General features: G+C 35.8%; 2 long non-coding RNA genes and 2 pseudogenes across 2 annotated transcripts; all 4 read right to left on the reverse strand.

Annotated features, from left to right (window-relative positions):
- Positions 1–743: 743 nt before the first annotated feature.
- On the reverse strand, positions 744–4,622 carry LOC125600835 (annotated as a pseudogene).
- A 2,570-nt stretch (positions 4,623–7,192) lies between these two features.
- Positions 7,193–9,587, reverse strand: LOC111211422 (annotated as a pseudogene).
- Positions 9,588–9,599: 12 nt separating this feature from the next.
- LOC125600834 lies at positions 9,600–10,164 on the reverse strand. The gene is made up of 2 exons (XR_007333936.1): positions 9,711–10,164; positions 9,600–9,635 (listed from the first exon to the last, which is right to left on the reverse strand). It is a non-coding gene; the product is annotated as an uncharacterized LOC125600834 (long non-coding RNA).
- A 2,290-nt stretch (positions 10,165–12,454) lies between these two features.
- On the reverse strand, positions 12,455–14,512 carry LOC111200602. The gene is made up of 3 exons (XR_002654269.2): positions 13,218–14,512; positions 12,846–13,108; positions 12,455–12,757 (listed from the first exon to the last, which is right to left on the reverse strand). It is a non-coding gene; the product is annotated as an uncharacterized LOC111200602 (long non-coding RNA).
- Positions 14,513–15,147: the final 635 nt, after the last annotated feature.

Consider the following 15,147-nt stretch of genomic DNA (forward strand, 5'->3'; position numbering starts at 1 on the left):
TGTTTTACCAATTGGAATATTGGAATAACTAAAAATAAGTGAAATGTTTATTTTCTACAAAAATCTAATACCCAAAAATATGTAGAATGATTTTAAACCTATGTAAAAAACAATACCTAATTTATCTAAATTTAGGATTGGCATGTGCTAAGCTGAATGCATGCGATTTCCCCGGATCTAGTGTCGAATTAGTTAATCAAGGACTATAGGGTTTTATTAAGAAATGATCATGGTCAAATACAAAATTAACTTTTTTTATTTTGTTTTGCCATATTCTAAAAGTTTAATTAATTACAAAATATCTTTTTTTTTGTCATTCGATTTATGTTACTTTGGTACGGTTCTCAGAGTTTTTCTGCCTCCACGATTATTAAGAAATTAGACTTTTATTTTATGTACATTTTGTTGTAGATTAGATGAATTGCACTTGTGGTTCGCCGAGTTCTTTCATTACTTGGCACGAGAATTAAACAAGGGATACATCTTTGCCTTTCCTCGAGTCAGGGCTTGTGTTGACATGAGCATAGACGACGCAAGAGAACATGAATATGCGTATATATGTAATGATTATAAACTTATTTTGTTGATTGTTATTATGGAAATATAATCCAGTTAAAAGGCAAATTCAAATTTCACATATCGATTCAAGAGCGTACAGCGCAATGAAACCTTTCGTCGTCCATCCTTTGGTTAATAAAATCTTCATGAATTTATCTACGTTGATAACAAAAAGAAAAGAAGAATTTAGGCCCAAAGTCGACAGCTTTATTGAGAAATGAAAAGTACTTCATACAAAATAGTCAAAGTCATGACAGAAACATTAAAGTCAGTACAGAGGGAAGAAGTTCGACGAACAAGAAAGATAGTTTTGAAAAAGGAAATCAAACATAGCTTAGTCTTCAAACGACTTTGGACTCTCTGGAAGATGATGATCAAAAGCCCAAAGAGTCTTTGGGCTTTAACCGGCAATTCTCCTAGAGTAGGGGTTGGGAGGCTGTGTAGGTCTAAGGAACATGTCACCACTTTCTCCCACCCACCCTGCTTTCATAACCGGTTGTTGTTGCCTTTGACTCTGACTCCATCTTCCCCCGCCAACCACTGCATTTGCCAGTTTATTCGCAGTCCCTGATGGCCCACGAGGAAAGACCCAATAGAAGGACTAAAAATGTAAATTTACTTGCAAGGACTCTTCCTTCCAGGCGGTGGTATATACTTAGCATCTCTGACATGATAACTTCCCATGGCTTTGTTGTTCCATGCTGTCTCCAAATTCCGCTGGGTCTGACAAGCGCCAAAAGGAGGACCATTTGCCTTTGCATTAGCATAACTGTTGAACGGCTTGTAATTAGCAGTATTGGTCAAAGTCGCCGGTAACCTCTTGACTGATTGCTGCTGCTGACGCTCGAGAGACCCTCTCTGCCCAACAGACGTTTTGGTACGGAGAGATGGTGGAACATAGTAACAACTCTGAAAGAACGGGTGCTGTAAAGCCTCTGCAGCAGTCGGCCTATTGTTGGGATCCCATGAGCATAGCCGCTCAACAAGGTTAATCGCCTCTGCAAGATAGTATCATTAATAGTATGCAAAACTATATAAAAAAGGATCATGACGCATTTTCCTCCAGAAACATTATTGAAGATTTGAGCAAAAAATTTACCTGAGGGAATTGGTAATTAATGACACTAGCCAGATTAAGGCCCTCCAACCATGTCTCTTGAGTTGGGCTACCTATCACATTGCAGACTTTATATATTGCTTCACTGCGCACATTAAAAGAGATATTATCACATTCACAACGTTGTTTAATCAGGAAAAACTGTACGTGATCACCATTTGACAAATACCTAGCTCCAGGAAAAAGGGGGCAAAGCGACAACAGCTCAGCCAGAGTAGCGCCCATTGCCCACATATCTGAAACACAAGCAAAATTTTCCCATGATTAAGAAATGGACCAACACCATACTGAAAGACTTCTTTCTATTGGAGTTTTGAGAACACTAACCAACTTTAGACGTGTACACATATGACTGTAGCAGTACTTCAGGTGCCCTATACCTGATACACATTTAGAGCACATAATTTAAGTGGCCCAATACTCAAATCACATTTACCACCGAACTACAAACATAATGATTTTCTTAAGGATCCATTTCAACAGATCAGGGAAGTGAACCTTAGCAGCGTGTCGAGACATATTCTGTATAAGGTGTACTTGAATCGATCTCCCGGGCGAGGCCAAGATCAGCAATCTTAATGACATCTTTACAGACTAATAGATTTTCTACATCAGGAGAAACAGTAAAAAAAACTTGGTAACTGATTTGAAAAATAATGTCGAACTCCACGCACGTGAGTTGACACTGATTGGTAATCAATTACCTGGCTTAAGATCACGGTGAAAGTATCCATGCTCATGCATGTAAAAAAGGCCTTGAAAGACTTGAAAGCACCAATTTCGGATATCAGATTCTGCAAAAAGCTTAGGGCGATCATAAGCTGGTAAAGATTGCACTCCTGCTCTCGAGTAAGAACAATAAGAATATTTAGGGCACTGGTGAAGAAAGAACTATAGAAAAAAGATCAAACAAAAAGTTGCAAGAACTAAAAAGTATACCATGTACTCAAACACAAAGTACATGTTATCATTCTCGCGGATGACTTCCTTCAGCTTCACAATGTTTGGATGATTCATCCTACTAAGAGACTAGTTTGAAAAAAGGATGATCAGTGACAAGAAGAAAGACTGATAACATTTGCAGTGGAGGAGATACAATACCTTCACTTACAACTTACAAATTCACCAGTCTGTTTATTGACAGCTCGCCAAACATTCCCAAAAGTCCCATCACCAACTTCTTTGACAAAATTATACCTACAGTTGCATAAGGCATCGAAAAGGAAACATAAATTATAACTCAATGGTCTAAAGCCAAAGTTAGAGCACAGATAAAGAAAATCAAACCTACCTCTCCATGGCTCTTGGTTAAACACAATATACTCTTTATTTTTTGTTTGTAAAGAACTTTCAATCTTCCACTTGTTCGTATGCAAGCAAACTCAAAGATTCGCTGGCTAACCGTTATTTACTTAGAAAATAAATTGGCTGGCCATCAAGGCAAAAGAAAGACACCAAGATAAGATCGCAAAACATACTGAGAACCAAAAAGAAGGAATGTTTTAAGTAAGAAGCCCAGGCTCTCAACAATTCACTCAAGGCTGGAAGACCCGAGAAAAAGACTTATCAAAGCTACGACATGTCAAAACTTTGAAGAGAAAAAAAAACTGATACATCCTTCTTCAGTCAGCACCCATAAGAAGCAGATATGGAATATGGACTAACAGAATTTTTAAACTGTAGAGATCAAGGTTTAGATAAGACTCTAGGACTATGCAAAGGAATGATAACTTGCAGACATCAGCCCTGCACAAAACAAAAATGCCAGACAAACACAATCATGCATCGATAAGTTTGGAGTATATGACGTGTTTTAGATCTTATCATTTTTTATTCCTTTTTTTTTGAGATTTCCTAACTTTTATAGCAGTTTTATTCGTTTTCTCTAAATCTCCATATTTATTCACACAACTGACATTAATTAAATTTACAGCTATGTGCCGTCTAACAGCACGCGCAAATGGAACGGTCGAACAGGGCCCCGAAATATAAAAATAAAAAACTTAAGGATTTTTCAAAATATATAGATAAATTATGGTAAGAAACTATAAAATTTTAGATATAATGCTAAATTTAGAACTTATAATTTAAAAAAATCAGACAAAGTTATTAAATTTTAAAATTACCTGATAAAATGTATGATTAATATTTTTTTTGAACATGGCCTAAAATTAATTTAATATGTTAAGAAAAAAAAAGACAATTTTATGCAAGCCATATAGTAGAAACACAAGCTAAATGCAAATGTCAATAGCTTCGTGAAAAAACATACCTGACTTAGAAATTTGCAGCTAAGTGCAGTTCACGAAAGAGGCAGTAAGGAAATCAGAGGGAGCAAGAAACCGCCAATAGAGAGATTCTTGCAGTGAGAAAATTCGATAGTGGTAGCAGCAGCCTGAGCAGATGTAATCTTGTTCCATATCTCAAAAGAAGCAAATCCACTCGAAATGAAATGAAGCTTAATATAACCTAATAATAATCAACACATGAATGAATCAATAACAATTCAATAACAAGTCACAGCTCTCACCCTAATTGCAATCAATGGAACATAGAGTAGATCCCTCCTATTAATGCTAGTAATCTCAACAACATTATTCCTCCGTACACAGATCTCAACTAACCAAGAAATTCAAAATCAACTCGGATACGTCAAATTCGAATCGTCAGATCTCAGAAACGCGAAGCCAATCAAACAAAAATAAAAGCAACAAAAAGAAAAACCCCTATAAATCGCAATTACTCCAAAATGAGAAAGATCTTTTATTTACCTCAAGAGCCGAAAGGCATAACCTCCGTCTCCGACCGCGGGAAAAGACGTTATCCAGAGCTTCTACAGTAGAAGTTCTACTCCTACGCAAACTTACGACTCCTTGCCGCGTTATTTTTTTTGTGAGTTCTCGTGATAACCGTCTCAGCTAAGAAAGGGAATATAATCTTCTGCGTCTGTTGACAAAAAAAAAAAAAAAAAAATCTTCTGCGTCTCAACCTTACGGTAACAACTTACACCTAAACCGTTGATATCTTTGTTGATGACGTCATTTGAAAATATGAACCGTACGATTCAGAATTTTAAGTGGCCGCCTCTCCAAGCTTTTTCCAATTTTTTTTTTTTTTACGTTAATTTCCTTTTTTGTACTCTTTAATCAATCTTTTCATGCCTTCTAGATTTCTTTTAAAATTTCCTTTTTTTTACCTCCTTCGCCTATATAAACACATGTTGGTGTAGAAGTGTAGAGATTGTAACGGTGCAGAAAATTATTTTCGATTCGACGGAATTAGACTCAATCAATCAAAGGTACAACAAGGGAGATGATCTCTTGTGGAATTAATCTCTTGATGAGAATCGTTCTGGAATCTCCTTGTCCGCCAAGTTACTATAGGATCAGTAATAAACCTTATGGTTTCGATAGCTCGGTGGTCTCTGAGATGAACTCTCTCTTAAAGAATCTCAATATCTTTTCAAAGAATGGTAGAGGATTTGTGATGCGCGTGTCTGAATACGCTGAGTCCGAGAGCGAAGAAGAGGAAGAAGAAGAACCTTGTCAAATCTGTACATCATGCAATGATGACGATGATCTGTATCCGATGATCAACGTCTACCACAAAACCCTAATAGAGGAAGATGTTACGAATCAAGTATCGGTCGTTGAAGCAGAGATACTGCACGAGAGCGCAATGCTTCGCTATGCAATAGGTCGGGTTGAGAAGTACAGAGACACTAGAGAACACGTGGAACGAAGGCTTGATTGTCAATATCGGCAAGAAGTTGCTCATGCACTGGATATCTACCTGACTTCAGTTCAACAACGTGTGCACGCTCGTGCAGAGACTATAATAATGCAAGAACGTTATCAGAGCTGAGAAAGAAGCAAAGAAGGAATCTGGTCTGAGAAAATGCAGCACAAGAAGAAAAGCTCTATGTTGTTAGAAGTGTTGCAAGCACATGGATGGAATCATCCTCTCGATTATTGAGTCTTCGTCTTATTTTGATTTTCTCATTCTCGTTTTTTTTTTTTTTTTTTTTTGTATTTTTGCTAAAAAGTAAGTTGTTCCCAAGTTTGTTAATCAGACTCCCATTTTCATTATAAAATTGAAAACCAAATTATGTTTTGTCTAAAGAGAAGTGTGTGATCTTCTTCCTTTTGACACCTACAATACTTACTAGAGGAACTTTGGCCAAATAAATATTAGAGATCAGTCAATATCAATGATTGATCTTCGTATATTCTCATTTATTGTTTATAATATATTGTCATTAACTTCTATCGTACCCTAGTATAAGTATATCTGTATATAACTTGTACATTGACAGAGACACTAGAGAACACGCGAAACACTAAAGTTATTAGAGCATCTGCAATGGTGGACTCCTTCTTGGAGTCTTTATTATTACTAGATCATTTCTCCGCGCTACGCGCGGATAGTATATTTAAATTTGTTACATTTATCATTTTTATTTATATGTGAATTTATGTATATTAAATTATATATAACTAATTTTTAAATTAGATTTTTTTATATTTTTATTTTTAAGTAAGTATTTCTATTATATAACACAATTAACTAATAAAATATGAAGAATCAAGTCTGAGATTTTAGAGTTACGTAAAAAATTATAATTATGTATAGAACATAAATTATCTTAGTTTAAAAGATCGGAATCTCATCTCGAATAAATTTACGAAAGAAAAAATACTCCAGTAACCTACTTAAAATATAAAACCTCATTTTCAAGAAAAAAAACGTACTTAATAATATTTTTTACGTGTAATAGTTGAAAATTGACAATTGAATATCGATCTAGAATATTATTTTAATATATCTAATGGTAAATAATAATTGTAATAAACAAATTTTGAATTTTTTAATATTACATGAATTAGAAGTTTTTAAAATCTAAAATCTATTTTATTAACATAATATATTTTTATTCATTTATAATTTTGATGTTACAAAATATCCTATTTGGATGATATTTTATAGTGGAAAACAATAAATCGAAATATCCTATGATGGTATTTGAAACTTTTTTAAAACTAAAAAAAATTTCTTCACATTTTTTAAATCAAATTATTTGGAATGAAAAAATATTAAAAAATATTTGAAAAACGATTTTATAAGACTTTAATAAATTTTTTATATATTTCATAAAACGATTAAAATATCCAATTATAGTAATTTAAAAATATATTAATTAATGAATATTTAAATTTTAAAAGATTTTTCCAAAGACTAAAATTTCTTTAAAAAACCTTAAAACTTGTATCAAATTTTTCTAGGATTTACTCAAATCTCGAATTTTATTGGATTTACTCAAATCTCGAAAAAAATTGATTCAATAAGCCCCACTAAGATTATTTTAATGTATTTCAAAAGACTTATGTATGTTTTGTGTACTTTCTTTTATAAACACACTGGAAACCAAACTCAAGGGTCCTGATTCACATAAGGTCATTGATAGAAGATAATAACCTAACACCATAGTTTGTTTTGACACATTTTCGACAATTTAGATAGAGGCTCGCAAACAAAAAAAAGTCTATTTAGTTAAAAGCTCTAAACAAAAAGTCAACAAATTAGTGTACTGAAAAAGTAATTAATACATGGTAATAAGAAACTAACTCTAACTTAGCATTTCTCATTCTCTTTTTGGGGACATTTCTGAGTTCCAAACAAACATCCTCAGCTTTCTCAAACCATGTCCCGTCTTTCCCCACCATTAAGGAATGGTGGACCAGAACCATTGACATGAAATTTCAATATGATTAAATTCTGAGTACACACTATCAGGGAATATGTAGGGAAAAGAAAAGGAAAGCACTGGAAATGATACCATTATTTTAACAAAAGTTGTAGTGGAGTTATATGGAAAACGTGCCTTCTTGGGTGCATGATCCGGTGTTGGGACGATGGGGTCGTTCCCAATGCTGCCGCATACAGTAGCCTAGACAGATGCATGTTAGTTCCACCAGACGTTGTTGATCGCTGACAGCTTTCTCGATTACATGTGGTTCCCCTGCACTGTGTTTGTCTCCATTAAATTTCTTGGAGAAAAGAGAGATTATGATCCACACATATTGTCTCCAGAGCCACCGTTACCTGTTAGCTGGAGGAAAGAGAGATTATGATCATGTTAACACGGAAGTAACTAAGTTGAACTCTCATATAGAAAAACATGAGGTCAATTATGCAAATGATGTGTCAAAAATCTGTCAAAAATGTTGGTTTTAGAAGACGTTGACGTCATTCAGAGATGCAAGAGATCGTGCATCACTGATGCTTTGACTTTAAATTATACCTGATAGCTTGAGCTGAAAAGTGTAGGTTCTACCACCAATGTCTCTGCGGGGAATCAGTATCGGGTTTGTTTTGGACCCTGGACCATGCATCGCAATAGCCTCCTTTTAGATAACAATTACAGCCACTAAGTGGTGCTGTGTGAAACAAACCATGAGATGTCCAGCCTGTATAACAAACGTTGGGAGATAATTTTATCATCTTAAACTTATATATGCTACCAAAATAAAGTGTCTGATACTTCAAAATAAGTGCTCGGCAATTACATGTTACTGTAAATTCCTCAACCGCATCATGTATTCATTTTTAGCTGTTTTTAAAGTTGCCAGATTCAGTGTCAAAGGACACATCGGTACCAAGAGCCAAGACACTGGTTCCAATCACACCGGAGAAATTGACAACAGGGTTGGTTGTCAATCCAACGCTGGTGCAAATACCAGCATGTGGGTGCAGATACTGGAGCTCCACCTGAGAACAAAACACGCAAACCATGTTTGTTAAACATATTCCCTACATAACAAAACTATAAATGAAAGTTATTGATTTACTTTAGCAGATTTCTGATCAGGCACCTTGGCGCTAACGATTGCCTTCAATCCAGGGGTAGCCTCGTCATAGGTAAAAATGGTAAGGATCTGAAATAAAAGCAGAAAGTAACATGTCAAAAGAAAAGGTTATATTGAATATCTAAAGACAAGTTATGTGATGATGGTCTTATGTATTATTGCTTACAGAAGAATCATAAGCAACTTGATATCAACAGTGAAATTCTTGTTCTTCACTTGGGTAGCTACATCACCCACAAACCAATTTCCCTTGTTTGTTCCACTTGTAGTGATTGCCTACAAAATAAAAACATCAACTTCATCACATGAAAAAAAACCTCGAGTTTAAAGTTTATGACTTCTAATAAGAAAGCTTATAACAAAGACTAATCATCACATAAAGCGCAAAGCTTTATTCCAACATTAACATACAGAGACTTACAACACCGGTTGAAGAGTAAGTGGTGATAGTGAGCTTCTGGTCTCCTTGGTAATCCTTGTACAAAAGATCTACAATCCAAAGGCAACAAATTCAAAAACTCATTCTACCATCAAAAAAATGAACCAATAAGACACCAAAAGTTCACGTAATGCAACAACTCAAAATACTATGTTAATGCCTTCAAACGCGAACTCATATAAAAAAATCACCTTTATCTCCCGTAGTGTCTATAACAGATCATAACAACATTTGTAACTTGTAAGAGGTAAAGAAAGGGAGCTTACTTGATAGCTTTGACTTTCACCCCTTCGGTGGCTGAAAACATTAAAATCAATCGATATTATTATTCCCACAAAAATCTAAACTTTCGGGATCTTTTCGTTTTCCTATGAAGTTCAAAAACATAAGACATAATCAGAAAGGATATTTCCCAAAGTTTCTAAATTGTCGTCTGAATATATATATATATATATATATGAGATAAAATCTAGAGGATGGACACACTGACAGAGTGACAGATGAAGAAACCATGCGATGCCACACCCAAAGGTCTTAAGAAAGCATCGGAGATTTGAATAGGTCTTATCATCAACCTTAATCTGAAGCCTCCTAAAGACTCTTTCATTGTTAAGTTTTGTATCCACCTTCATTTCCGACTTGTCCCTGATCCTCACTGGTTCAGATCAATTTAAAATTAGAACAGATTTCGTTACTAAAAAAACAGAACGGAATAAAAATTCTATAATACCTATATCAAAACCGAAAGCTATGGATTTCTTCGGAGATACAAATGAAGGTGAGAAGCCAAAATAAGAGATTGTAGAGGATTTGGAAGAGGTTAATAAAGATCGTGCGTAGAGTCATAAAGATAGTAACAAAAATGATATGCCGGAAGAGGAAGCGTCCTCAAACGAAGGATCGCGAAGAAGACGACGGCTGACCTACATAAACCAGAAAAAAAGTCAGCCCATGAAGACATAAACCAGAAATCATTAATATGATGGATAGCCCATAGCCCACTCGTTTTAAGAAAAAAATAGTGTGGGTCCCACAACAGCTTTAGGAGAGGCAAAAGTGCCTCATTGAGAGAGCATCGTGTTTATCCGTTTCGGGGGTTTTTTTCTTTCTAATTGTACACGTGACGAAGCCCATTAAAACCACATTGAAGCCCATTCAAAAACAACAGCTTAGGAAATCCTACGTGTATTATTGAAATGTTTTGATTGGTCGAATAAATTTGTTGACGTGGACACTCTGAAATCACTTTATATCGGGCTTTTAGTATAGGATAGATTATATTAATTTTTTTTGTTTGAATAGTTAAGGACTCTAGTCAAAATAATGTGTCCAATGGTGATCTCCAATTAGGAGTTCTTAAAAATAAAAAAAATATTTTTTTTTTAAATTGAAATTGAAATTTTATTAATTGTATGATTAAAAATAAATATACCAGAAAAGAGAAATTTAAAATGTATAAGTTTAAAAACTATAAGTTTTTCAATTTCAATTTCAGTATCATTTTCTCAGAACAGTTGCTGAATACTTTGACCATGGCCTCCAAATACAATGCATGGAACGCAGGAGTTATAGCTGCAACACAGATCATCATTAATGGCCATAAACATAGAGAGAGTAACAAAAACAGCTTTACTTACCCCTCTTCTTCTTAACTTCCAGGTATCAAGGTCAGCAGGTATCAACCCTTTTCCCATGACGGGCTCTAAGATCTCAGCAAGAACTCCCTAAAGAAAAACACAAAGGAAAGTTACTTGATGGTGGTACCAAAAGAAACAAAACAAAGACACTGACTGACTCCATTACCTTGTCATAGGAAAACGCGTTCTCTCTGAGGACATGCCGCAACAATAGGATCAGAGATGACAACAAATACCTTTGGACCAAACGCAAGTTTGTAAACTCCTCCATGCTTTAAAACAAGAACATCACATAATCAAAACAACAAAGTTCTCAACTTTAAGATGTAAATCAGAGTAAGTCTTAATAGCATATACCTCCATAAACTAGTCGTAGAGGGATAAGAAGAGAGGCTTCCCAAACAAATCAGAGACAGCTCCTTCAGCAGTGGCCATTGAACCGAAACTTCCACCGCTTAACATGTTTGTAAAAAGGTTGCTCGCATTGTCCAGAATATTACAACTACTCTTTGGCTCTTTGGTATTAGTTGATTGGCACCTAAAAACGTCACCCACAAAAACCAAACTCCATTATTACTAACAACACAAGTCTATTACTTTGTGTCTTCTCTAGTTCTGTTTTTCACATATCCACAATAAAAATCTACTAAAGCTATCGACTTTAGCCATCATTACCACAGACATCTATAGATTGAAGCAAAGAGCTTCAAAAATCTAATCAATCTATAACTAATCGAAGTAGAGAAACCCACCTGATGGAAAGAGACGGTCTCTGTGAATTTCCAGTTTGAGAAGACATTGTCCCTGATCAGAACAGACAACAAGATCACAAGAACATACAAGATCAGAACAGACAACAAGATCACAAGAACAGACAGTCAATACCAAATGAAGAAACAAAGTGCGGAAACATTCTCATATTAAGCAAAACAAAAACTTGAGCGTTTCAATTTCAAACAACAAGGCAATATAAACAAAATCCAATACCAACTGTACAAGATTAAGCCGGAGATCTAACCGGAAATTTCCTAAATCTTGAAAACACACAAACAAAAAAAACAAAAATTAACAGAAAACAAAGAGAGGTTCCGAGATTTACAATTAACAAACCCAGGACAAGTACAATCAATTTCTACCGATTCCATTACAAATTTCTGGAGAATAACCATGGGCCAATCAAATTGATAGAGTACGGATAGATACTTTATGAATCTACACTCCAGAGTTTTCGAACAACAGTCGGATCAGATGGTTAATTAATCAAATATTAAGCTAATCGTTAATCGGAAAGTACTGCAAATACCTTCAAAGATGACGAACGAAACGATTGTCTCTTCTGTGTTTGAGGGCGGATGGATGATGAACACTTGCGCCTACCGAAAGAACGGAGAAAGCAGTAAAGCAAGAGACGTGGTGGGAGATGAAGAGGAAGATTATAGAGGAGCCATGGTGGGAGATGATGGAGCAAGGAGAGATCGAGAGAGAGCGTGGGAGGAGAGATAGAGAGAGACACGTGTGTTAAGGATTGAATCTTTCCAATCCCTCTTGAAGGATTGATCCTTAGCTAATTAAGCCAAAATAATAATATTATATTGAAATAATGCTAAGGATTAACGATAAGGACTCATCTAAAATCACCGTTGCAGTTGGTCTTAAGCATCAGACAACATAGATTTTACTCTGTTTTATCTCTCGTTCTCTGTTTCTTCCTTGACACTCAATATATTGCTTTATTCTTATATAACGAAAGCCACATTACTTTATTAGATATTTAGAATGTATTTATAGTTTACATGAGAAACTAACTAAGGGACATGTCTCTTGAAGACAACCCCAATATAGAGACACGTACATACACATGTGTAACTGTTTTGCAGTTAACAATTATATTTGTATCTGTTCGGTGTGTGATACGATACGATACATAAATTAATTACTTAACTATATAATATATGAATCTTCTAAACTAATAATATAAGATGAAGACTTGATCACATCCAACAAATCTGGCCTACACTTTGTGGAAACATCAAGACAAGCTCCTTTATAGCGCACTTCTAGGAGTAATCTCTCAATCTCTCCAGCCTCATGTCTCGCATTGCACTACCTCCTCTTATGTGTGAACCACACTTGCATCAACCTATGCAAAACCAAGCAGAGGTCACACAAAACAGCTAAAGACACAACTCAAGAACTGGAAAAAGGAGACGAAGACAATCGACGTTTACCTTCAAGGCATCACAACTCGTTTGGATGGACTAGCTATTCTCGGGAAAGCAGTTGACCACGAAGACCAGATCGATCTCATCCTCGAAGGACTTCCAGAAGATTACAAAAATGTCATAGACCAGATCGAAGGCAGGGACGCTCCCCCATTGATCACGGAGCTGCATGAGCGCCTACTAAACCACGAGGCCAAACTCCTCTCCCTCAGGGATGCTCTTGTCTCACCAACTCTTGTCACAGCCAATATGGCACAACAGCGCAACAACTACAAAGGCCAAAACAAGCATATGAATGCGTCACAGCAGATTAACCAACAATGGCAGTCATCTCCACAACAATAAAACCGCAATGACTCAAGAGGACCAATGCCTTACCTTGGATGCTGTCAGATCTGTGGCACACAAGGAAACAGTGCCAAGCAATGCTCTCAACTCAAAAGCTATCAGTCTCCTCGTCAGCAGAAAGTTAGTCCATTCATGCCTTGAAATCCTCGAGCTAATCTCACCGTAACTGCTTCCTAAAATACTACCAACTGGCTAATGGACAGGGGCACAACCCACCATATTATGTCGGACCTTGAAAGCCTCTCCTTCCACCAGCCATATGATGGAGCCACCTACTTATGGGTCAATCCCATCTTCCATTCAAGAATAAAGCATGTTGCGCTAGACTACAATTTTATTCGAAACCAAGTCAAGTCATGCACACTACGAGTGGTACACGTCTCAACCGAGGATCAGCTAGCAGATGCTATGACCAAACCCCTACCATATCCAACATTCATTTCATTTGCTGGCAAGATTGGAGTGTGCAAACCCCTCCATTTTGAGGGGACGTATTAGAGATCAATCACTATCAATGCTTGATCTTCGTATATTCTTATTTATTGTACATAATATATTGTCATTAACTTCTATGGTATACCCTAGTATCAGTGTCTGTATATAACCTCTGCTTGTACATTGTTCATGTATAAGATTCAATATAGACTTACAATAAATATTTAATCTCATCTATTTTGTGAATTTATTATACTGGAATAAAGGAGAGTAGATAGCTCTAACTTTTAAATGTTGTTTGTTATTGATTGTGCTCTTTATGGGTAGTAAATGAGAGTGACTCACAAAGTCACAATCAGCCATTATTGCTAAGTCAATATCGAATACTTGAACTAGATAAGATTTTAGGTTCCTTTTACCTCTTGCCAACACATATACTCCATACCCGTGTTCGAAAACGCGGCGCCTAAGGCCGCTTACTCGCCGGAAAATCGTTCCTCGGCCTCCAACCGCCGCGATTTGGTGCTAATCGGAGAAAAAACTCGACTATCTTAAAAAATTCAAGATTTCGTTCATTTAAACTTTAAAATCGAAGGTTTTCTGATTAATCTATCATTTTTGGCTATAAATACAGAGGAAAAAGAAGGAAAATAATGAAAAACGAAAAAAGAAAAAGTGAGGCGGCCCCCATGTTAGGGTTCCAGCAGATACATAAGGAAGAAGATGATTACGTAATATCTATTATACCCCTCATTAATGTTTTAAAGTTAAAAACAACCAAAAAATCTCTGGAAGAGGTTCAAACCCGGGTGGATTTATCATGGTTAAAACCCGCTAACCACTGTGCAAACAAGGTTTTATGTTTATAATTAAAATATATAATATATCTATAAAACCTATATAAAAACCCTAAAACTAAACTCTGATTAATTTCCACGTATTCCCTGATGTTTTCGTTAGGCGTTAGGCCCGACGTTGCCGCCCGACTAGCGCCTAGCGTAGTTTCGAACATTGCTCATACTAATAAATGCAAAATAGTAATGTATTTTGTGGGTTTTGAAGAGGTGAATTAGCACAAGATGCATCCATAATAATTTTGTACAGAAATGGAAACATGGGCATCAATACAAAACAATCTCAAACCTACTGACAACAAAGATCAAATGATCCCAAACCTACTGGTATGATTGAATTTGACCAGCTTTTAAAGAAAAATTCAAGATCCTCTACTACCAGATTCGTGACTTAAAACATCAGTCAGTTACATTGTATCCACGACAAAAAAGTTGCATGTCACCCTAATGGCCTAATGTCGCAAGTTAGTAGGCTGACCAGAAACTCTAGAAATCTTAAACTAAGACATAATATTACGTCCAGGGACTCTTTTGTCAAAAATCCTGAACCAAGTGCAACCCATCATACACGTAACGCTTTCCTCTCTCGTCCAGTCACTCTGCTAAATAACTCTCGCTGGAATGTTTTCTCACATGATATATTTTTCACATGGTATTACTATTAGCTAAAG

The sequence above is a fragment of the Brassica napus genome, unplaced genomic scaffold (genome assembly GCF_020379485.1).
Source record: "Brassica napus cultivar Da-Ae unplaced genomic scaffold, Da-Ae ScsIHWf_23;HRSCAF=45, whole genome shotgun sequence".
Lineage (NCBI taxonomy): Eukaryota > Viridiplantae > Streptophyta > Magnoliopsida > Brassicales > Brassicaceae > Brassica > Brassica napus.